At 36.3% G+C, this 26,967-nt stretch overlaps 1 protein-coding gene across 8 annotated transcripts in view; it reads left to right on the plus strand.

Annotated features, from left to right (window-relative positions):
* kirrel3a (kirre like nephrin family adhesion molecule 3a) overlaps nucleotides 1-26,967 on the plus strand; it is a 532,195-nt gene that overhangs the window by 84,619 nt on the left and 420,609 nt on the right. The gene's annotated exons all lie outside the window — the stretch shown is intronic.

A 26,967-nucleotide genomic window follows, 5' to 3' on the forward strand; every position in this document is an offset into this window, starting at 1 on the left:
CAGTGCATTGTTTCCATTATTAAATAAGCAAAACGGTTTGTCAGTATTGGTTTAAGGAGTGTTTAAATGTTGGAATGTGAAGAAATATGTGTTTTATTGTCGGCAGTTGCATGAATAGTTATATCTGTGTAGATGAGTAACTTCAATTCCTGTGCATGAGAGGTGTCCATTCAAACTGCTGCTTGATTCGTTTGAGAATATTTCTTTGAGGAATGAAATTACTTCAAAACAACATTATCACTGTTTAATTGACTGTGAGTGTGAACAATGCTGTACTTTGATAGTCACTGGCTGCTAATATGATTTCCCTATTTAGAAATTACAAAGAATACTTTTCTGAAATTATATTATTAAGGGGAAAGTCTGAATGTACGAATCTAAAACCAACTTTAACCCAATTACTGTTTTCTGAGCATGGAGGCTTTGCGTTTCAGAAATGTGTCACTTGTGTTTTGGATACTTGAACTTTTTGCTATAGTGAGGTAATAATATTAATAGTTTTGTGCTCTCTGAGAGTCCTGTCATCTGATTCTGTTTTGTAGGGGAATACAGTTTTAACCCAAAACTGACCAGTCTGTCAGATTAAGAAGAGCCGAGATTTACAGTACTTAAAAAGAAAGTTTACTGAAGATAGTTTGCAGTTTCATCAGCAGAAGCCAGCTTTAACACTCGCCATGAGACAATCTTAACTGCGTCTTACATTGACAAATTGCCGGTTTGTAAACATTTAGGATGCGCGCACAGTGAGGTTGCAGAAAAAAAAAACGGAAGCACTATATTTACAGGGAGGAAATGACATCCGATGCGGTACAGAGTTTGTTGTTGTCTTCAAGATAAGTTATATGGATTACATGTTATCTATATTATTTACATAATGCTTTCAGCGCATTATAACAGCTTGTCACCCAGTGATAAGCACAGTTATTTTGCAAAATGAACTTTAAAGCGAGCGTCGTTCATCTGACAGGTCCATTTACGATAGCATCCTCCCAATGGATATTGGAGAAGACGAAATGACCAAGCATCCAGCCTGAAATATACAACAATCTCATTAAAACCCTAAATGATTTTACAAGAGAGAAGTTAAAGACCTACAAGTCTTTAGATGCCTACAATATTGTTCTGTGTGGTCGTGTGCAAGAAATAATGTCCATGATTACACTTCAAAACTGTAGTACTAAAAACTGAGGTTCTGCCTAGCCAAAGACAAGGAAAGTAGACGGAGCTATACAAGGCCTGGGTAATCATCAGCAAGCTAAACTACTGCATCTTTCATTAACTGCACCTGTCCGGCAGGGTATGTGAACTTACATACTTTTACTTTTACATTTCATTCTTAGCATCCAGTGTCTGCAGTTTAATTCAACATATTTACCTTTTTTTTTGCTGCAATCATTGCTGCAATCAAAAACGAGTAATGTGTATGATTCTACATAGCGAGAACTCACCTGATATGAAATGAGAAATGTAGAGTCGAGCATTTTTAATTAGATCCTCACTCCATTCAGCTCTTATGATGGCTGTTAGCCAAAGACGTCTGCGGTTGGCATTAAAAGCAGTGTGGTGTACGGTAAAACTTAAGGTTTTCTATTTTTGACTTTTTTTGATTTTGGCATCCTACCACACAACACACGTTTGCTATTGCAACCAATCTTTTTTTGCAACCATTATGTGCGGTTCTACCCATGTGACAACGTGTGATGTAGGTTGGTAGTTACCCTATAGGTTTATAAATAGAAATTATTTATCTGCAACTCTCACATGAATGTATGGTAAATATTCAGGATGAAAATAAAAGGTTATGTGGAAAAACTGTATTTATATTATAAAAATCAGAACATGTTGGGAAAACTGCACAAGTATCTAACAGACAAAGCATGTAAAGTTTTTAAAGGAATGGAAAGTGCCACAATTTTAATATTTCATTTTAAAACAATCTTTTAATGTGGGTTGTAATATGTTTTAATGTATAAAATTGTATATGAAACTTTGCAATAAAAAAAGACTCCCACATAGTCGCCAGCTAAAGCTAAGCAGGGCTGATCCTGGTCAGTACCTGGATGGGAAACCACACGGGAAAGCTAGGTTGCTGCTGGATGTGGTGTTAGTGAGGACAGCAAGGCACGCTCATTGATATAATGATGGGGACTTTATACTGTCAGTGAGCGCTGTCTTTCGGATGAGACGTTAAAGGAGGTCCTGACTTTATGTGGTCATTAAAAATTCTGATATTTGAGATTTTGTCATTTGTGATCATAAACTGTATATATATTGATTTTCTATTATTTTTATAGTTACATGTATAAACATATGGATGGCAATCTGGACCAAATATCAATTAAATAAGTTGTCATAAAATATAAAAAAATATCTTAAAGCATCATACTTTAATATTGTTACACTGTAAAAAAATATTTTTAGAAAAAATGTGGAAACTGGCAATTTAATATTGTTACCATTTTGTCATGATCACCTGACCTACCCACGTCAGTTGCGTCACTTTACTGCCATTCATGAATTCGAGAGGCAGTTTCATATCTGTAGTGTATCGTTATCACATGATGACCCAAAAGTGAAATCAATGACTTAATTAAAAAAAAAATTATTATCATAATAAGTAGAAATGTTGTGACGCCATATTGATAATTTGATATGTTACAGAGTTGTGTATTTATTCAGTACTAAATCAAAGTTTTTTTTAAATTGTCGTGATTAGTCTCAAAGCTCATTTGCCCTTGAGCGTGTACATCCGCATGTTTTCTGTGATGGTGGCTTTTGCATGAGATCTGTGGATGTGTGTGTGTTTTTTCCGGCTGTGTTTAGAATGAATGCACATGTTCAGATGGCACCGGGAAGATCATTCATCAGGGGTTTTGAACAACAGTACACATGGACAGCGAGGAGGCATTTATCTCCCCGGAACAACACAAACATAGAGCTGCTGCCCTGGAGACTTCAGCTGCACGCTCAAATCACCATCCCTCTTCATATTCCACTGTGTCTAATTAGCCAATTCAGTCCAGACCACATTTATAGACCTGATGGAACATACACACACATACATACACACACACACACACACACACACAGAAAGTCTGTCCTGGAATTCACATAGAAATTAGACTGCAGTTCAGAGAGCTTTGCTCTTGTGGTGTGGGCGTCTGACTGTAGACACTTTAAAGACAATCTTGTGGGAAGGACCTGGCTGTACTGTACTGTATATTTAGGGTCTTAGTTACTGGGGGTTGAAACCCTAAAACACTTGATCCCCCTCCGAAGGACATCAATTCAAGATGTGTGTGTGTGTGTGTGTGTGGATTAGTGTAAATAATGGAATAGTGTTCTGTATTGGTGTCTGATCTCTACATGTTGACGTAATTATAAATGGTGGGTGGCACAGTGGCTCAGTGATTAGCACTCACAGCAAGAAGGTTGTTGATTTGAATCCTGGCTGGGCCAGTTGGCATTTCTGTGTGGAGTTTGCATGTTCTCCCCTAAATTAGGGACTAAGCCGAAGGAAAATTAATGAATGATTGAATAATTATAAATTCGACTTCCCCCTGTAATGGTTCATCCTATTGTAAATGCATAAATTAAACAGTGGAAAATATAGCTGGATCTGGGTTTAATCTGGATTCATACTATTGTCATTGAAATGGTTTAAGTAGTTCTGTGTCTTATCTGTACCTTATATAATAATAATAATAATAATAATAATAATAATAATAATAAGTTAAAATAAATATAAATTTGAGTGCTCCTATAATGGACAATGCATTTCATATAATTTAAGCAGTGGAAAACAGTTCTGTATCTTTTTATGATGTGTTTTTTACATAATAATAATACTAATAATAGTAATAATAATAATAACATAAACATAAATTTGACTGCATTAACTATAGTTCATTGCATGATTTAAGTAGTTAAAATTTAAATATTTATAATAATAATAATAATAATATTAGTAATAATAATAATTATAATAATAATAATAATAATAATAATAATAATAATAATAATAATAATAAATTGATGACAAGTGAAAATAAATATAAATGTGAGTGCTACTTTAACGGATCACACTTTTGACAATAGATAATTTGAATAGTGGAAAAAAGTTCTGTATTTTTTCATGATATGTATTTTACATAATAATAATAATAATAATAATAAAAAAAATAATAATTATTATAATAATTATAATAAATTATAATAGTATAAATGTTAAAATAACTGTAATTTTGACTGCCCCATAATGGTATGTTACTGTCAATGCATGATTTAAATGGTGGAAAATAATTATGCAACTGACCTGTTAAATAAAAAATAATAATGCACCTACTATTAAAATAGGTGACATAAGTAACATAAGTTAACATGAATATACATTTAAATGCCTCTATAACGGATCATAGTGGAAACGGAAAATAGTGCTGTATCTTTCTGATGTGTATTTTATATAGTGGTGGTAGTAGTCATAATAATAATGATTAATAATGATGATGATTATGTTAATATAAATATAAATGTGACTGGCACTTTAATAGTTCATTCCATTGTCATTGAATAATTTAAATGATTGAAAATGTTTCTTATCTGTATCTTTAATAATAATAATATTAATATTAATATAAACATAAATTTGACTGCTCCTACTATCGTTCATTGCATATTTTAAATAGTTATAATTTAAATAACCGTTTGAGGAAACCGATTGCAACAAACCATTAAAGTTCAAAAACTAATCCTTATGAGTACTGTGAACCTAATCCATTTGAGTAAATGAAGCAATTTGAGCACAGTAAAACCCAATACATGAAGAGAACTCAAACCAACTGAGTACTGTAAAACCCAATAAGTTAAGGCAACTCAAACCGTTTGAGGAAGCTGATTGCAACAAACCATTTGAGTTAAAAAACGCATCTGTATGAATACTGTCAACTTTATTTAAGTTAAAGTAATGAGATATTTAATGAACTCATTACTGTCACCACTTTTAGTTAATTTTGAGTTACCTACACTTATTTCACTTGATAAATCTGACTGTCGGGTTTTACAGTGTAGTAATAATAATAATGATAATAATGATAATAATAATAATAATAATAATAATAAGTTAACAAATATAAATTTGACTGCCCCCATAATGGTTGATTGCGTCCAGCAGTTTATATGGGAAAATTAAACCGATCTAGCCCAACCGATAGACACTACAAGTGTTTAAAATACACTTATTTTTAAGTATTTGTACTTAAATAATAGCCACAAAATAAAGTCAAAATGAGCTTATTAGATTTATAATATGTATTTTCGCAGAAATAGTATGCATTTTAACTTAAGTCACTTTTTAGTGAAATTCCCAGTTCTACTATATATAAAAAAAACCTAGGAATCAGATGTCTGTTGTAGTGCTGTAGCTCATCAGTGCTTACTGTAGGTCAGAATCTGCTCATTATCCTTCAAAACACCAAAAACAAATACATTTGATTAATACATGAGCTGTAATTGAATTAAATCTATGAATTTGGCTCACTGAAGCATGCGTATGCATTAAACAAACTACAGAAAACAGGCTGACCACCCCCCGATAGTCAATGTATAATTCACACACTGCTTATATTCGATTATAAACATCTGATCTGGCAGTCGTGTGCTAATAAAAGCCACAGTCGTATTCCAAACCCGTGCGCTTCACGACACAGACAGCCCTGATCCGCCCCAGCTACAGATGCAGATTGGGCCAGTGTGTTCTCTAGAGTAGAATCACACTGATGTTTCCTGACAAGCTTCATTCCACAGGAGAGAAGGGTCTGTCACCAGGACACCATCGCCCAAACGCTCGCCTCGGGCCTTCTTCCCCACTGACTCACATCCTACAAACAAGACACTAAAAATAACAGCGCAGAAAAGGTAGAGAAACAGCATGAAATATCCATGAAACAGTCCAATGTACGGTTTTCTGTGGAAACTCTACTGAAATTTGCTTGCTTTTGTTCAATTGAAGGCATTGATGGTTTAATTTTTAGCCAATTTGTTTCAAATAAGAACGTTGTGTAAATATATCCAGAATTAGAAACGCTCGAACGAGCCTTTTACAAAGAGCACAGGAACTTAAAGAGGAGCTATTACGCAAAAATCACTTTTATAAGGGGTTTAAACACAGTTTAATCTATATAACCAGCTACTAATGGTAGCAATTTATTAATTGATGCCTTGAGACAAAGAATCATATAAGACCATGTTTTCAACAGTAATATGATTTTTTTATTTGGATTGTGAACATTATTTTATAGTTTTTTATTTTACTTGAAGATGGACAACTATTATAAGGAGATATTTATCAGTGTCAATATTAAATATTATTTATTGTGACTTATATTTCTTAAATGTGGAAGCAAAGTATACAGTTATACAGTATAAACAGTAGACAGTTAGTGTGGAATAACAGTATAACTCCTATTCATCATATCACTTTAAGGGCCCTGTCATACACCCAGCGTAATAAGACATAAGACGTGTTTGTCGCGGTTTGTTGCTATTTTCAGACCAGCGCAACTGTAATTTTCATGTTTTGTGCCACGTTGTTTAAATAGCAAATTTATTTGCGCCACTTTGTGGACTCATGAGTGTGCTGATCTATAAAGGAGGTGTGTTAAGGCGCATTGCTGGCGCGTTGCTATTTTGAGAAACTAAAATAGATTGTGCCATTGACCAACTAAAAGCTGCTTCAAAGTCCAGCGCAGAATGCATTAGTTATGCACCTATGCAGGTCCAAACGTGTAATACACACAAGATGTACATCAATATACAAATATCTTTAAAAAAAGATTAAAATATTAAAAAAATATTATTTACATTATTATTATTATTATTTTTATTATTATTTTTTATTATTATTATTATTTTTTATTATTTAGAAACAGAAAATACAGTATGAACAATGTACAATACATAGACCGTCTTACAGTTCAGGCAACAACAATCAATTGTTAACAATAAACAATAAATATACAACAATATACAGCAATAAATACATACTGACTCTTGGTCGCACAATAATATCTTCAAACTGTTTCAGTATACAAATTTCACACATTCAATTATTGTCACATGGTTATCTCATAAATTTTTTTTTTTAGACTTATATGGTTGTTCATCGCACACACTCTATTGTATTTATTATGATCAGACTTTAAAAAAAAATACAGTCTGCAGAAACACTTTGATTGACATTCTACCTTTGTACGTGTCATCAGAGGAGGAAAGCCCCGCCCATTAGTGACCATCTCTCCCTCATCAGCAAAGAACGATAGACTTGTTTTTGAATCTGCCACTATGCTGACACTCAGGCATTTGTAGCTCTGCCCTATTTTGTAGGGCACAATCTCATTTGAATTTAAAGCGACAAGTCACCAAAATGGTACTATTAGGATCAAAGCCTAAAACAGTCAGTTTCAAAGAGTTATGAAATATTATTTGTGTGGTATTTTGAGCTGAAACGTCACATACACACTCTAGGGACATCAGATACTGATTTTACATCTTGTAAAAAGGGGCATAATAGGTCATCTTTAATGGATGTAGTTTTAAAACGCTGAGTTGCATTCCTAAAGGAAAAGCAATTTCAGGCTTATATTACAATTAAATAAATGATTTTGAAATGATAGTGTGCTGGAAGTCTGGAAGTTATTCAAAGTGGTTTAATGGGTCACGAAACACCAAAACACATTTTTTGAGCTGTTGACAGTCGTATATGTGTCCCACACTGCTGTCTAGACTGGACGTCTGTACCTGGGAGTGCCTTATTACGTCTCTGAGTGTGCTGCATTCATTCATGAGTAAGACTTCAAACCAATCAGCACGCTCTATTGTGTATGCGGTGCTACTTCATTAATATGCATTATAGCATCGAAGACTGTTTGTACCTGTTACAGTGTTCAGACTGCTTCCATTTTTTTCAGAAAACTCAAAGTGATCACTTTTAGAGGGGCCCTATAAAACCTATATACCTTGGCATGGTTAAATAATAAAAGATCAGGAAATTTGTTATGGAAATGTGATACTGTGAGCCTCAGACACCATTGTTTCCCTGTTCTTGTATAAAGTGGACAGTGGACAAAGGCCAAATAGAGAGCTAAGCAGACTGTTGCGTGACTCACAGGGCACGTTACGTTCTAGATCACCAGGGGCCTCATGTACGAAGACTTGCGTGGAAGTCATACTGAAACATTGCGCATGCACAAAGCTGTAAATGTGCGCACGCAGTAAAACATTCAGATGTATAAAACACTGCGTACGCTGAATCCCACGCATATTCTCTTTGTACATCAGAATGAACGTGAAACTGAGTGCAACATGCACGAGCGCAAAACCCCTCCCTGCCTCCTCCCCCGTATGAATATGCTAATGACTCTACTTTGGCCAAACCAAATGAAAAAGCAATTGCAAAAGCAAGCAAAAAGAGAAACTTTGAACAGAATGTGAATTAGAGGTGCTCCTATTGGATGTAGACCGGAGAAACACAGTGTTATTTGCAAGTTTGTCGTTGGAATGAGCTAGTTGAGTGATTTCAACCCATTTGATCGGCAGTGACAACAAAGATAAAGAGGGGCCACAGCAGCAGTGTGATTGGCGTTACTCGTAACACACATGGCAACATGTTTTGACATTGTCATTCAAGAACGCGGTTTGAACTTTTTTTTTTTTTTTTTTTTTCACCGCTACATATCAGATTTTGCCTATACTCTTCATCATGAGGAAGATAAGTAGGAATCATTAATACGTCTGTGCATAATATTTTATTTGCACATTTATTAAATTAAAATGTTCAAATTCATCTTCAGATGGTGCCTTTATAGCAATGTGCGTGCAGTAGATAGCTCCGATAACATTGGGAAAACAGGCAACCGCTGCAAATTGCGCTTTAATGTTTGTATGGTCAACTGCATGGTATGGAAACCTTATATACCTGACATGCAAATGAACCCGTCTCATACAGCTGCCATTGCACAGCTCAAAGACACTTTGTAGAGTGCAATTTGGCACAATTGCCTCTAGGAGTCGCCAATGGAAATAAAACAGACACGTACAAGAAATGTGCGTACGCCAGGCAAGAAGTTGGCGTGGAACAACGCACATTCTCACGTTCATTTCATCGTTAGGAAATCCAAACGTGAGCAATTCTGAGCGTGAAACCTGGCGTACGCAAAGTTTATGTGCGTACGCAGCGTTGACACATGAGGCCCCTGGTCCTGACGAGCAGTCATGTCATCAGGAGGAGATTTAATTATTCATTTTCCTTTGGCTTGGTCGCTTTATTTATCAGGGGTTCCCACAGCAGAATGAACCACCAACTTATCCAGCATATGTTTTACACCGTATTCATACTCGTACACTACGGCCAGTTTAGTTCATCCAATTTACGTAAAGCGCATGTCTTTAGACTGTAGAGGAAACCGGAGCACCCGGAGGAATCCACACTAACGAAGGGAGACCTTGCAAACTCACCACAGAGATGCCAACTGACCCAGTTGGAACTTAAACTGGTGACCTTCTTGCTTTGAGATGACAGTGCTAACCACTAAGCCACCGTGTTGCCCCGGCTGATAATACTTTTTAGTTGTAAATAGTTTTTTTTTTTTTTTCAATTAAACTACAACAAATAAGACATTCTCCTGAACAAAAAAATATAATAGGAAAAATATCACTTGGAAAAAAGTATTGGAAATTTTGTCTTAATGCTTGATGTCTTAATATACTGTATAAGAAAAGATCCTAGGCTACTTAAGGTTCAACTCGACTTTTATGCGGCAGCTAGCTGTTAATTTAAAGATTTATCTTCATCAAAATTAGGTTTCAGGACCAACTTGGAGCCAAAATGGCAGCGAGTTCACAGGTGACTTGCGGTGTTGGTGGTTGAAAGGAAGCTGTAGGTGTGATTCGTAGCCGGTGGCGTCGTGCCATTAAGACAAGCAGAGATCTGATCAGGCTCAGCTGGGGCACCTCATGATCATTTCTGATGATGAAAGACTAAACACCCCAGGTTGCATCCTCTAATGATGTTCCAGAAACTGCACTGAGCTTATTCATTCTGTGAGATGAATATTTTTGTCAGACTTTTTCCATTTAAACTCATGTTTATGTATTTTGGAAGCGATTCCACCTTTAGTGACTGGTGTTAATATTAAAATAAACACTTGGCTAATCAAATAATTACGGCATTAATGTTTGTGACAGCTTAGAGCAGCACAAAGGCTGATTTATTTCATTATAAACTATAGATCTTTCTGGTTTTTGAGAATGGCTGATTAGAGAAGGCTATTCATAAATAAAACACAATTCAAGTTTGCTGAAAACTTTCTGGGAGAATGCTGATGGAAATTGAACTTAACGCCTGTTAACCCTGATCAACGAGAAGAAATATAAAAAATTTAAATGTAGATTTTTTTGCCCTTCGTTAAAGAAAGTTTTATTTCATCCATATGAAATGTACAGTAAGTTTGAAATTCATGTACAATCAAGAATCCCGAGTTTATTTTACATTATGAATGATCCCTAATTGGATATACACTTTAAAAACTTATATAATCAATAAGTCATGGTAACATTTTTTTCTTAATCATAAATTATTAAACTAAATCATGTTTCAGTTTATTTTTTAAGTTCTTTAGAGTCAGTTTAATATGATTAAAATTAAAATTACTTGAATACCTTTAAAAATGTAAAGGAACACTCTGTGTTTTTTGACAATAGGCTTAATTTACAATTCCTATAGTTACATAGTTGAGTTTTACTATTTTTGATTTTCTAATTCAGCCAATCCGGAGAGCCTGGAGGGAGCACATTCAGCTTAGCTTAGCTTAGTATAGATCATTGAATCATACACAGGAACTGTACTTTTATTCTGACAAAAAAATCAAGAGACTTTGTTGCCATACCATGGCTGTAGCAGCTCAATGATACAGATATATTAAGTTTTAAATTGGAAAATTATCTTAACTCTTTGTCATTTTTGAGTGAGATACTAGTGATCTAATATGGCTCAATGATATATGCCAGTGGTTCTCAAACTGTGGTACGCGTACCACTAGTGGTACGCGGGCTTCCTCCTAGTGGTACGCGGAGGAATCGCTGAATAATGAAAGAAACAATTAACACTTTTAATCCTTTAATGCGTAATATAACATTGATGTGATCAGCATTGGCTGTTTTGTGAAGCGTACGATCACAACGCTGTGCTTAGAGTGTTTATTTTAGTGCATTGTGTCATAAGCTGCTGAAAATCAGTTTCCGAAGTTTAAGAATTGATTCTGAAGCGTGATTTGACTGACATGAAAAGTGGCCAATCACAGTCGACCTTGTCTAGTTGCGTGAAACGTAAGGGCGGGACAAAGGCTTTCTGTGTTGCAGAGACAGAAAAAACAACTTAAAAACAAATGTTTTGTTGGAATACTGCTTCTCGGATGTTTTCACTGCAGAGATGTCTAGCAGAGTAGTTAAACCGCGGACATTTCCTGCCTATTTGATGATCTTCATACACGTTTCGCTCTCCGACAGCCAGTCGACTCGCCTCTGACCTGTCACTCCTCTAATACATTCTGAATGGCGGCGCGGGAATGGAGGTATTGCGCAATTACTCATTTCTGCAAATGCGGCGAGTGCTCTATTTTAACACGAGAGCGCATTCATGTACGCAAATCGCTAAAACAGATATGCGAGCTCTTAAATAGGCTTTTTTTCAAATGAACTGCAAGTGCTCTCATGATCGCCTGTGTGCTCAGATAGAATACAATCGCGATCTTTCCACTATTAAAGTAGACATTATTTATCTTTGCTCCTTAACTAAATTTAGTCAAAAGTATTCAAAATGATCAAATATTTAGAAATAGATTGATGCATGATCGACGACAATGCTAATGGTCTTCTTATTTGGTGGTGTTGTGAAGTGAAACTTACTGTTAGCAAAGGTGGAACATTTTTTATTTCTTTACGACAAAAGAATTATGCTGGAAATGTTTCTGGATGTAACTTATTTGTGTGATTTATACATTTAGCTGTATTCTGATCTGTCCTAAAGCATTACAGGTCAAAGCAATCCATTGTTATCGTACTTATTGTTTATTTATCACAATTTACAATAAGGCTCTTAAAGCACTGCTTTGATAAATGTAGTGTCGTCATATTTCAAATACCTCAAGTAAAATAAAGTCATTTGTTTTATTTTTTTACTGACAGTGTACTTGTATTTTTTACGTTTCTATTTTAGGTTAAGATCAAGTGTAAAAATAAAATCTACATGTGATGTACAGCTATTTAAGAAACAAATTTGCCATATTGTAGAGAAAATAGTGTAAAATATGTAAATAAAAGGCTAAATTGAAATCTTTTTACCATATACTTTAATTTAACCTTTCAAAGCTTAAAAATATATATTTTTAAAAATGGGCAAAAAGTGTCTTTATGGCCTTAAATATTATTTGGTAGTTTTACCAGTGCTATTGAAAAAGATTAATTGTCATGAAAGGAAAAAATTGACTATACTTCCTTTGTTAGTGCAAATTATACATGTAGCTTTGGGATGTAAGCAATCAAACCATTAAATCAGGTTTACACCTAAAAAAAAGTGATTTCATAATGAAAATCAGATTTTTTTTCAAAAGTAACCAACTAGAACTTTTTAAAAGAGCAATTTGTACTTTTACCTAATATTAGTATTATTTACTAAATTTTTTTTTTATTTTAGCAGTGTAATAGTATTTTTACTTGAGTACAAAAAAGATTTCACAAGCACTTAGTGCAGGTTTATTATACTATTAATATATGATTAATAAATATTATTATTATTATTAATGGTTTTTATTTGTATCTATTACTATGCAATGTTTTATGGGTTGCTGAGAATACATTTCAGGTCTTCAATACATAGCATGTCAGTCTTGAAAAAAAAAAAATAGATATGTGCTGGAATTGATTTTCATTAGGCTGTGCCTGTATGAACTCTGTCATATGTACATTTAACATTTATTTCAAGATTTGTCTGAAAGTGTATGAATATGACATATAGCCTATATTTATAAGGTCCAAGCAGCATTTCCAGCTTTTGATGAATAGGCTACTATGAATACTTTAGATTTAAGTACAGCAGTTTTCTTTTTACTTTTTAAGAACAGCGCCATTTTTTATGAACTTTTAAAAGCACATTTTAACTAAAACCTTTTTTTTTATCTGCAAGCACAGTTAATGTTTAGACTATTTCAAATGTTTAAAGTGACTGATAATAATACATATTCTTACTAATAGGAAGTAATCTGCATCGTTTTAAAACTGTGCACACCTGTAGCTGCTTAATTAGGCTTACTACACTATTTTTTTAATACTGGTTAAAAAATAGCGTCGTAAGGTGGTACTTGGAGAGACGATTTTTTTCTAAGGTGGTACTTGGTGAAAAAAGTTTGAGCACCACTGATATATGCTATGCTAAGCTAAAAGTGCTCCTGCAAGACTGATCTCACGAGAAAACGTAAGTTTTAAACGTTTTGCCAGTTTAGTGGCTAATTCTTAAGATTTCGTATCACAAATTAGTCTACAAATTAGATCGTAAAAATTCATACGAAATATCCACTAAATCAAAAAGTTACAAATTGCCGTGAGATTATGTTGAAATATCAGCTTAACAGATAAAAAGAGGATAAAGCTTAACTATTTAACTCTAGAAGATTTGTACCATGGGCCTATTTTCAAAAAAGAGGAGTATTCCTTAAAGGCCGCCATGTAAATTATTTAGTGTAGACCAAATTGCAAAAATAATGACTGTTTCCATACAGGTTTCCACCAATGCTTCTCACATTAAGACTTAGTTGAGTTCTGACATTCACAGCTGCTGCATCCCAATTCGCATACTATTCGTCCTAAATAGTATTCAGAAATAGAATTAGTATGTCCGTAACCATTGTATGTAAAAGAGCATGCTAAAGGTTCCTGACTGGTCTACTATATCTATGAGAAATTCAAAGTGTAGAACCGTCTGTACTCTAACCGATAATATTGCCCGCAATACATTGGACATTTAATGTAAATTTAATTAGTTAATTATTAACTAGGGGGGAGTTTGAAAAAACTACAAACATGGCAGAGGCGTGAGACCAACTGGCAAGTAGTGAGGCTTTGGTAAAGTTGTTTAAATGACTAATCATTAACATTTAGCCATCTGGAAAATATGTAAATCACATTTTCTGTTATATATTTCTTCCGCAAAAACAACGTGAACTTGTATGAAGACATGTTTGGACATAAATTCTGATCTTGGACATGAACTTCTAGCATCCCAAGACCAAATTGCAAAAATAATGACTGTTTCCATACAGGTTTCCACCAATGCTTTTCCCATCTGCCATAGACTGACATTAGGACTTGAGTCATAACATTTACAGCTGCTGTATCCCAATTTGCATACTATCCGTTCTAAATAATATCTGATTTGTTCAGATGATTGACAGGGAATGCAACTAAGCAATATAACGGTCCATGGATGACTAAGTAGTTTGTCCCAAAGTTTGCATACTCATCTGTTACACACTCAAAAGAATGTTCTTATTTTGTGAGGTGAACTTTTAGAACGTAGTATGCGAATTGGGACCCAGCAAAAGTCTTTCTGAGGGATCGCCACGCTAATATATTCCCAATAACTGTCTGTGCATATTATTCCGCGATAGGGGCGCAGCAGATATTGCTTACTTCACCTTTAACCATATTGGCCCACAAGGTTTCTCATAAATACTTCAGACAGAGCGCGGAGAATAATTCCCATTAGTGCTCTGCTCTCTTCTTTTGCGAAACATCCTCAGGCAGGTGTACAAAATCTATTGCAAACCGTGCCGTTGCAAACACCTCTATTCCGTTTCTTTCTGAAGCACCTGTTTAAAAGCCGCACTATCTCTCTCTTTAGAAAGCGTTAGCGATTTGCTGATGACGAATGATGCTGAATTTGAGGCCATTAGTTAATTAGTAGATCATAACATCCCTAAGGACAAAAGAAGGCCCAGAGTGGCTTCCTCTATCAGAAGCGTGTGTCATTAGATGAGAGAGAGACACTAATTAGAGGGCTGAAAGAGTCTAGATGTTATATAAAGCCTCCCTGAGCTCCGTGCCGTACAAACACGCGCACATTTAAAAGTAATATACAGGCCTGTTGTCTCCCTGCATGGAGAATGCCTAAATCTAATTTTGGGGTTTCAAAATCAATAACCCTCCGCTAAAAGCTTGGCTTGTTAGTGTGCGAGGCGCATCTGGGAAATGGAAGAAGATTTTTCGAGGTGTTGTCGCTCTCGTGTTGTTAGAACAGTCGATTTCTTATATGCGATGGTGCAAATGAATAAAAGCGGACACTAAGGCTTCACCTCGCTGCAATAGAGTAAATGTGTTTGTATAATTTAGCTTAAATAAATCAATACGAAATGACATTCGTGGTTCTTTTTTCGCAATGTAATGTAAATATATAATGGCGGTGGGAAAACGGTATTAGCGGTGGGGCTTGAATTTATTTATTGAGAATTGATTGGATCACGGAAAGTGGGGTAGCAGGGGAAGCTTGTAAAATAACAGTGCTTTGATTGGAAATTTCAAAGGAGGGCTGTTTTAGAGCTTCACTAGTTAGAGACAAGGTGTGAATCATTACATTAATCATTGAGAAAATATGAATTATTGAAAGCCTGAATGTTTGAGGGAGTGCTGCAAATAGGGTTTGTTATTGAAACTATAGGTTTCTTGTTTTGCAACCTTTAAGGCGACCTATTATGAACACACTTGTGTGGCAGGAGTGTGTGAATATAACGAGCTTCTAATGGTAAGAATTAATTCATTTACTTTATTAAAATCACACTTCTTAAAAAAAAAAGGTCTGCAGAAACACTTTGATTGACATTCTCCCTTTGTAAGTATCATCAGAGGGGGAAAGCCCCGCCCATTAGTGACCATCTCTCCCTCATTAGCATAGAGGATGTTAGTATTTTCTAAAACTCTGCCACTATGCTGACACATAGGCATTTGTATCTCCGCCCTCTTTTGAAAAGAGCACAATCTCATTTGAATTTAAAGCGACAGTCACCAAAATGGCACTATTAGGATCAAAGGCTAAAAGCGTCAGTTTCAAAGAAGTACAAAACAATATTTGTGTTGTATTTTGAGCTAAAACTTCACACACACTCTTTATAGACATTAGAGACTTATTTTACATCTTGTAAAAAGGGGTGTAACAGGTCACCTTTAAACAATTTTAAACATAAACATAATTTTTAAATGCCTATAAGTTATGGAATGCATTGCCCATAAGCATCAGAGATGCCAACACAACCTCACGGCAATTCGTAACTTTTTGATTTAGTGGCTAATTCGTATGAATTTGTACGATCTAATTTGTACAATATAGTACATCTTGCTCTTCCCCCAATGACGGTTGGTGTGAACTATCGACATTAGGAGTTAAGTGAAATGCAAGAAATGCAATCCCCCCAAAAACTTTTCTTAGTGGGTTAGTTAAAGGGTTAGGTAAGTAAATAAATAATTAAATCATGTAATATTTATCAGCTGTAGTTTTATTTATCACATTTCTTAACATTTTATTATTGTAAGCCTAAATGCATTGGTTTATAGTGCAAATAAAGTTAATAAAAACATAATAAAAACAAAAAGTTAATAAAAAATAAATTCCCATTGAGATTTACATTTTTTTTTGTAGCCAACCATTCAGCCATGAGCTGAATCTCAACATGCTATGGCGAAGGTTTAAGCCTGTGACAGTGTAAACCACTTTAATGAGAGAGAAACTACAATCCCATGAAGCATTGCAAATGATGCAATCACATTAAAAACAACAGATATAAAAGGGTCATTCAATGTCAACAGTTTTTATGTTTTTAAGTAGTGATGAGATCCAAAATATTAATGGTCATGGATAGATATTTACTGAATGTAGAACAGGGTCAAAATGATCATTTAGGTTTGAAGCCAAATTGTTTGGAAGTGAAAATGACTTTAGAATCATTAAGTTATTTTTACAAAGAGATTGGTTATGTAGGTCTGTATTAGGGAAGTCAATTGACTTTCTTGGTTGTGTTATGTGCTGATGATGACGCTTTGATTTTTGACTTCTGAATCCCCCCATTTTTTTTACTTACTTTTTGCATACTTGTAGTATTGCAGTTATCTGATTTTTTTCTAAACTTTTTTTGGTATCTAAAATGTAAAAGTCCTTTATTTTCTTTCTAGAGATGCTGAGATTGTCTTAGTGAGAAAACCATTTAATTCTACACATTATTGGACACAAACTAAATGTGTAACACAGTGCATACACGGGATTACTTGAGGAATATGTGAATAACAAATAGTTCTGAAACTAGAAATCTGTCTCATTTACTTCTATTAAAGCAATTGCATATTTACAACTCACCCAAGCATCAAAAATTGCATTATGTAGTAAATATGCACTATAACATTTAATATTTTGCCTTTCTTAACTATTTATGTTATGTAATTCATCACTTTCAGCTAAAAAAACTACTAATTTGCTGCTTGTTAATAGTTATTATACGGCTGTATGGAATACTTGATTCTCATTAGTCAGTTGTGACTTTCCAAGTTATGTTATTTCCAAATAACGACCGCTAAATAATGCAGACTCATCGAGGAACTTTGAATCACGTTGACCATCAGTGAATACATTCACATCCATATACTTACATCCACATTCATATGAGTCTAATTGTCTGTAATGCCTTGATTTTTGACTATTCGGCTGTTTGCATGAATAATACATAGGTTAGGATTCTTTACTTAGCCAGTCTTGTTTTTGTCAACTTTGCATTTTTGACTGTTTGGCGCCATCTTGTGACTGAAAAATGCACAGGTTAGAGTATACTCCATCAGTTGTTTCATTTCTATAGCTTTGCATTTATTTGTCTGTTTGGCGTCATCTTGTGACTGAATAATGTGCAAGTTAGTGTATACTCCATCAGATGTTTTTGTTTCTTTCAACTATTTTTTGACTGTTTGACACCATCTTGTGACTGAATAAAGCTCAGGTTAGAATATACTCTATTCAGTTGTTTGAATTTCTATCAGCTTTGTATTTTTGACTGCTTGGCGCCATCTTGTGCCTGAATAATGCACAGGTTAGTGTATACTCCATTGACTGTTTTTATTTCTTTCAACTTAGTTTTTTTTGACTGTTTGGTGCCATCTTGTAACTAAATAATGCGCAGGTTAGTGTACACTTCATCAGCTGTTTTAGTTTCTGTCAGTTTTGCATTTTTCACTGTTCGGCACTATTTTGTGACTTAATAATGCGCAGGTTAGTGTATACTCCATCAGCTGTTTTCATTTGACAATTTTGACTTTTTGGTGCCATTCTGTGACTGAATATTGCGCAGGTTAGTGTATACTCCATTCAACTGTTTCCGTTTCTTATAATAGTCAGGTTAGTGTATAGTACATCAACCGGTTTCATTTCTGTCAGCTTTGCATTTAGTTAAAGGTTTAAAAAGCTATTACGTCTCAAAACAATGTTTTGTGTGTTTAATTTTTATGTTTCAGAGGAAGTAACATAATAATAATCAGGATAAAGTACATCCAGGATGTTTGTTTCTGCAGAATAATCTCCTTCAGTCTTATAACAGTGCTCTGCTTCACGTCAGGCTGCTTATACGCATAATAGTAGTAGTATTAACAAAAAGTAGTAGTGGGATTAGAGGATTAGAAATGCAGAATAAGATCCTACTTTGTAAGTATACTAATAATCAGCAAATATCTTGGTAATAGCCTGGAAATAAGCTAATATTATAAAATAGCAACCATATTTTTGTATTAATATTGTAAATAGGCTGACACTAATGTACCCTTCTCTGTGCTTCATTCTGGTCTGCGCAGCCAGCTTTCTGTAGACTTAAACAGCTTTGCTTAAGCCATTGATTGACATATTCATTGATATTGCAATTAATTTCTTTAGGTGTAAAACCTTTGCCAATTGAGCACAAAACCAAGACCTCTAAGCAAATGGATCAAAACAATCACGAATGTGACACAGCCGTCTCCTGACTCAGCCTGACAAGATCTGATTCCCCTCGTCAGTGTCTCATTATGAAACGGAGAGGCGTTTAATTATTTATTTATTTTCCCCATGCACGTCTCTGACAGGAAGGCACTAAACCGCAAGCGTCCGGCCGGCGTGCTGTTGCTCTGCTTTGAATCAATCAATATGCCCGGTGCTGGATCTGGCCTGCAGGTAGTAGCACATACAGATTGAATCATTTTCAGATAATCAGATATGCGGCATTGATGCGCCGAGACGGACGCTAACATGGACCCGGCTCTGCGGCACGTGGTAATGAGGCCGCCAGTCTCTGATGCCTGCCTGTTTTGTGCCCCGTCTGCCCGCTAACGAGACCCTGAATGCATCATCGGCTGACTGTCCGCCTCTGTCCCGCGGTGTCATAATGAAGCTTGAGAGGCCGCACACCTCACAGCCGCCACTGCTTCCTGCCGCCCTACGCCTTTTTAATGGCTTGTTTGTTTGCTTTTGTTTTATTCCTCCTTTTCAAAAGGCAACGGCACGCAGTCCCGTGGAAACCGCCTGGGGCTCTCCTTGATGTTTATGTTGCATGGGAAGTGAATGGGATTGGAGCAGACAGAGCCGTTTATTGCCGAAGGCGAGTGCATCCGTACTCGATATCTGAATGGGGTTATTAACATCCCCTGTTTGCACCTCTTGGATGGGATTTTTCAGCAATCATTTTCACTCATGTGCACGGCGCCGGAGCTAGAGAGAGAGAGAGAGATGCTCACGCATAGGTTTTATAAGGATTGGTGGAAAAGTCTCAGCAGAAAGGTTTAAGGCCATCATTCTAGCTTAAGTACAAGAGGTCAGCAGATTTGCAAACCGTAAGCTATGGACGTAGCGCCTTCTGAATTATTCAAACCTTTACCGAATCGTCCTTGTGATTTAAAAAAAAAAATCTAATACAATTCTCTTGTGAGGCCAGCATTCGGTGGCCTAGTAAACACGGCTGTTTTGAAGCAGTTTTGCATTCACATTTTGCATTGCATTCCCGCCCTTTAGGGAGATTCTTTTGTTTGGTGACTTGCATTGCATTCAAGGGTGTATGTTTTATCAGTTCTTGCTTACCTTGGTAATTGACCTTGGTGTTGCTGGCGCTACTGTTTGAGCTGCAGTAAGTGTTTTAAATTGGCTAAAGCAACAGTTAAAAGTATAATTTTTATTCATTTTGAGCTGTTCTTTGTGGCTAAAATAATTTTTTTGCAGTTTACATGTGTTCATGTTGTTGAACCAACACTTTAAAGGGCACCTTTGATGAGTTTTATGATTTCTCTGGCCACATTTCTAGAACTGCTCGATCGTGCAGATTCGCACTCTATAACATCAGAAAGATCCGACCCTTCTTATCTGAACATGCAGCTCAACTCCTTGTTCAAGCTCTTGTTCTCTCCAAACTGGATTACTGCAACTCTCTACTAGCTGGGCTTCCAGCTAACTCTATCAAGCCTCTTCAACTGCTCCAGAACGCAGCAGCACGAGTGGTCTTCAATGAACCTAAACGAGCACATGTCACTCCGCTGCTAGTCCGTTTGCACTGGCTGCCAGTTGCTGCTCGCATCAAATTCAAAGCTCTGATGTTTGCCTACAAAGTGACTTCTGGCCTTGCTCCTTCTTATCTGCTCTCACTTCTGCAGATCTATGTGCCCTCCAGAAACTTGCGTTCTGTGAATGAACGTCGCCTCGTGGTTCCATTCCAAAGAGGGAAGAAATCACTTTCGCGAACGCTCACGCTCAATCTGCCCAGTTGGTGGAATGAACTCCCTAACTGCATCAGAACAGCAGAGTCACTCACTACTTTCAAGAAACGACTAAAAACTCAACTATTTAGTCTCCACTACACTTCCTAATCTGCAATTGCCTCTCTGAATATCACACTAACTGTACCAAAAAAAAAAAAAAAAATACTAATACTACTAATACTTTCCTTCTTAGACTTTACAGACCTGAAACTTGCCTATAGCACTTATTCATTGTTGCTCTTAGTTGTGAAAATTGCTTCCTTGTCCTCATTTTTAAGTCGCTTTGGATAAAAGCATCTGCTAAATGACTAAATGTAAATGTTATATGATTTTTAAAGCAGTTTGGACAGTCTGTCTGTGTGTATGTATAGTGTGGCCACATTCATATTGGGGTGATAGAAACAATAAGTATCTTTTTTTTAAATTTCCTGTCGTTAAAATAGGATCCACACCCCTCCCATTTTGAGGCCGAGCACAACATGACTTAGGAGTGCAGTTTCCCCGCCCACTGAATTGATTGACAGCCACGTATTAACATGTCTCTGTAGTAACGCGTATAATAGAGCTGCGCGATTTTGGCTGAAACGAGAGTTGCTATTATTTTGCTTAAAAAAAGATCACGATTTTCTCATGATTCTGTAGATGTAAAGTAAACGTTATAATGAGTGGGCTATTATTTTTATTTCTCAAACATATGATAAAAAAACTATATTAATATGTAGGTCTACTGTTTAATCTCATACACAACACTTTGTGTTGGCTATAAAGAAAAAAGCTAATCAAATGCTTGTCATAGCCTAATCATAACTCTATAATGCCAAATGATTATTTAAATGATGTGAGTGCTTTCGGTTTCATTTTCATAGGTAAATGGGGTTTATAATTCCCGCGCGGCTCTCAAACAATCACTCTGTTTCACAAACTGAACGTTATTTATAACTTTAATACCTGTTATTCATAGCCTATGCAGTTTCTGTTCACTAAAGTAGACTTCATTCACATGCGCCTGCCCTCTCTATTGTAACAGCTCACGGTCAGCAACTCACGTCAAGTGTGATATTGCGGCCGCGAATACATCATTACATGAAGACAGAAATGGCATTTTTGGGTGAATTATACCTTATAATTACACCATGTGACTCTTTCAACACCATTTGGGGGTGAACTAGCTTTAAAAGCACAGGCAATATTCTTCATAAATAATCTGATGGGTGTTTTGAACGGAAATTACAGACACATTCTGGAGACACAAAAGCAGGGCCAGAGTGGGACTCCTTTTCAGCCCTGGAGTTTCAAGCCTCAGACCGGCCCACCTCATATCACGACTGACTATGTTAAAATAAGGTCATTTCCAATTCAGTTTCTAATGACACTATCACGTCTTTTTTTGAGAAAACAACTGCTTTAGAACTTCAAATGTTCAACAACCCTAACAGTATTATATGTCTTAACAATAAAAATGAAAAAAAAAAAAAAAGAATTACACAGACGAGGTTCGAACCCGGGTCTGCGGGGTCGAAAACCAACGTGCTATGCACTGAACCACAACAGCTGTTCAGTGAAACATGACCAAGTCAAACATGACCAAAATAGAGAAAAAGAGCAGAGCTGCGGTAAAATAATGAATAAAAAGGCTGTGGTCAAGTAAATAGATAAATAAATTTAAAAAGTGTGACAGGCCCACCAGGAATTCTCCCGGTCCTCCCGATTAGCCAATCCGGGCCTGCACAAAAGCCTTATCTTAAATCTTGAGAAAGTGGTAAAATAGGTGTCCTTTTACTAAAGAGCCACAAGGTGACATTAAAGAACAGCCTTTTGTTTAAAATAATCAAATACATTCACAAAAAAAGAAAAAAGAAAAAAAAACTACACTAACATTTGTGTGTTTGTGTAAACACCCCATGTCAAATGATGGAAATGTACTCTATAAAAGCCAATCATCTTTCAACAATTGAAGCGGAAGAACTGTCTAAAGTGGTGAACTCCTCCATATCAACAACGTCCAAGTTATATTGTTTATTCATTTATTCATTCATTTTCTTGTCGGCTTAGTCCCTTTATTAATCTGGGGTCGCCACAGCGGAATGTCCCACTAACTTATAAACTGCTAACTTATCCAGCATGTTTTAACGCAGCGGAACCCATCTCTGGGAAACATCCCCAAACACTCATTCACACACACTCATACACTACGGACAATTTAGCCTACTCAATTCACCTGTACCGCATGTTTTTGGACTGTGGGGGAAACCGAAGCACCCGGAGGAAACTCACGCAAACACAGGGAGAACATGCAAGCTCCACACAGAAACACCAACTGAGCCGAGGATCGCCACTGCTTTGCCCCTGTTATATTGTATACCGACCAGATTATTAAAGCAATTATTTTCAGAAGTTTCTGAACCTGTTCTTATTGTGTCGAATTCATCCCTCCTCTTAGGATATGAGACTAAAACCTTTAAACTTGCTGTCAATAAGCAATCTTATTAAAAAAAAAAATAAAAAAAAAAACACAGCTTGATCCCAAATAATTAATAAACCATCACATTCTCACTTACACCATGTTCACAGACACACCAATGACACACCAGTCATCATCTTTGGTTGGTTGTGTCCTGTTACAGCCCGAACACACACACCCACCCCAGAGAAAGAGAGGTCCTATGGCAGGGGTCCCCAATCTCAGTCCTAGAGGGCCGGAGTCCCTGCAGGGTTTAGCTCCTACTTGCCTTAACACACCTTTCTGGATGTTTCAAGTATACCCCTTGATTAGCTTGTTCAGGTGTGTTTGATTCGGGTTGGAGCTAAAATCTGCAGGACACCGGCCCTCCAGGAACAAGTGTGGTGACCACTGTCCTATGGCAAAGAGAGACACTACTTGCATGAAAAGCACTTCAGTGTTCTCGATTATAGCCTTTTAGTGCCTTTTATTGTGAGTAACAGCATTGACGTTATAACAGGGAAAACAGTAATTCCTTTGATTATTCGTTACTGAATAAAGCATCGCCGTTAGTAATGCCGTTTATTTATAGAGCATTTGTTCCTATCACTGATTATAGGACAACAAACCAAACAGCTTCATGTAGAATATTCAGAGTTACACACTGTTTTCTGAGTTCTTCAAAACCCCAGTAGAGAATTCAAAACTTTCATTTTAGATCTTAAAATGTTCTCCAGTTTTGCATCAGACTGTAAAAGCCCCTTTCTGTTCTAATTGGAGCCTTTAAGTTTATCTTAAGTGTTTTTAAGTGCACCTCATCTTCAAAGACATAAAGGAAATCTTCAATGAGCAAATCCACTGTTGAAGGGTCTCATGCAATTACCGTCATCATCCGGAATCGTCCGGATGGTTGCCATATAAAACAATTACTGGTAATGCCAGTGAACCAGCAATTTTTTAAAGAGGGCTTTTTTGTTTGTACATATCTATATTTGCTCCATTCAAGGACCCGGTCTTAAACGATGAACTGCGTATAGGCTGGTGCGATGAGTAACAGATAAACCATGCAGGAGTCGTATGATTCATGCATTCGTTTTTTTTTTCAAGTCATGCAATCACTTCTAGGCCGAGACATCTGCAATCTCTAGTTTTCCAGCCCAGTGGACGCTACATTTCCTCTCTGTTCGTAATAGACAAATCACTCAAAGCGGCCCAAATATGCTGAGAAATCTCATTTAAAATCCTTCAGGCTGGAATTTCAAAGCCAGATCAGCCAACCCAAAACTGCTGCAGTGTCCTGATGACATATGAATTTAATCACATGACAAATCAGAAACCCAGGGAGGCAAGAGTATCTTACCCACCGCCACCTATAGACCCTGGGGGAGAAGATGCAAAGATGAATTCATTTAACTGTTGTATTGTCTTTCTTAGAAGCACCTGAAGTATTTTAGTCTTTATGTGCATTCAGTAGGCATTTACTGATCACCATTTACTTAGAAACACCAGTACAACAATACTGGGAAGCACCCATACACTTTCACATTCACACACACTCACCCATACACTACAGCCAGTTTTGTTTACCCAATTCACCTATGGTTTTTGGACTGTAGGGCAAACTAGAGCACCCAAAGGAAACCCACACCAACATGGGGAGAACATGCAAACTCCACATTGAAATGCCGGGACTTGTACCAGCGACTGTGATAGTGCTAACCACTGACCCAACAAATTAATCTCAAGACCAATCAGAATGCTAAAGATTGGGGTTTAAGAACTACTCTAAACCTTTTGCGTCTGTCATTTCAGCCCGAGACCCCTAAAATAACAGTGCTAGTGGCTCCGGACCCCCAATATTCTCTGAGGTTGTTATAAATAATCAAGTCAAAAAAGTATATATAGAGCACTTTACAAACACAGAAGTGAGCCAAAGTGCTGTACAGAAAATATACAGCAAAATAAGCATAACAGTCTATAAAATACAAGATAAAATATAGCTAAGCTACCCAAAAAGGCACATGAATTAAAATAATCAGTTGTTACAGTAGATCAGGCATTAAATGTCAACAAGAGCAAATTAGATTTTAAGAGCTGATTTAAATAAACGGACGTTTGTTATGGGTTTTACACACAATAGGCCCAAGTCTATTCTTCGTTTAATTTTGGAGAACGCCACTCTGAGATCATCCATCTTCAGTTGTGGCCTGTATTGATTTTTAATATAGGGGAGGGCGGTATAGGTTTCAGAAAATTTAACCTGGTACTATGAACTACTATTTTGTTCTTCAGTAGGTTATGGATAAAATATGGTGATTCTAATAGTTTAATTAAATTAATTTGATTTTTGGAAATCACTAAGCCCCCCGACCCCTACTTTAGGAACCACTGCCTTAAACAAACTGTCAGTCTCTCTTCAGGATCAATTGGTTTACAGAAATTGGTGGTCTTTTTTTTATTTTAGATTGATGCACAACATGTGGCCTGTTTCCACTGAGCGGTACGGTATGGTTCGGCACGCTTTTATGGTGGTTTTCCACTGACAAAAGATACCAAAACCGTACCATACCACTTTGCAAAGGGTACCTAGCATAGCAAAAGGGTACCAAAAGGTGGAGCTAAACGCACAGCTGAATGCTATAAGTTTACAGAAATACATCACTCGCTCGCACACAAGGAACTCCAATTTTTAAATACATAGTCAAGACATAACATCATAATACTATATGCATATAATAACAAGCCATGGTTGACCCGAGCTCAAACAAAGCTTGTCATTGTTTTAATGAACAGCCACAAAACCAAGAAGAACAAAATCTGCCATGTCCTGTTTTTGTTTTATGAGGCCATCTAAAAGTGCGAGCGGTTTCACTTTCTCTAGAGAGCTCGGGTGCCCTCAGTGCGTGTCTATATTTAAAATACCAAATTTTTTGAGCTGATGATAATAACGTGCGCGTGATTATTGAAGGGCTTCTGACATCCCATTCTTTCAGAAACGATAAACGCGAGAGTGAAGCGAGAACAAAGGAGAAGCCGGAGAAAACAAAGGAGCAAATGATTCTTTCAGCAACCTAAAACATGAACAAACTGCCATGTTCAACTATTATCATCACCTTTGGGACTATTATGAACTCAGAATGATGGGATTATTCTCTAACAGAGGTTACATTTGCTAATGAAGATTAAAGACGCTTGCACTGCCTGGGCTATATGTTGCACGTTGTTTTTTAACCCAAATAAGGACTAAATGTATGCTGTGTGTAGTTTTTCTGTAATTGGTAACATATCGGAGACTGCAAGAGTCTGTTTGTGTTCCTATGCATTGCATTTATAATTTAGGACTGATCACCGGCCCTATTGCAATTGCTCCATTTCTTCTTCGTTTTATTCTTCTTCTTCATCTTTCTCTTCCTCCTCTTCTTCTTCTTCCAAATTTACGTTTGTTATAGATTTCGAAAGTGGACTGGCATAATGACTCGAGCGCCACCTATGCACATTTTGTTTGACTGGCCCCCGAGCTACAATTCACGCACACATACGAAAATTTAAACACACGTCAAACATGCCAATACCTACAAAAAAGTCTGATATTTTTCAAACAAACTCCTCCTAGGGACTTCATCCGATCAGGACCAAAATTGGATATTGTCATCTAAAGGCCTTGGCAATGTTAAATTGTG

This window comes from Danio rerio, chromosome 10 (assembly GCF_049306965.1).
Source record: "Danio rerio strain Tuebingen ecotype United States chromosome 10, GRCz12tu, whole genome shotgun sequence".
Classification (NCBI taxonomy): Eukaryota; Metazoa; Chordata; class Actinopteri; order Cypriniformes; family Danionidae; genus Danio; species Danio rerio.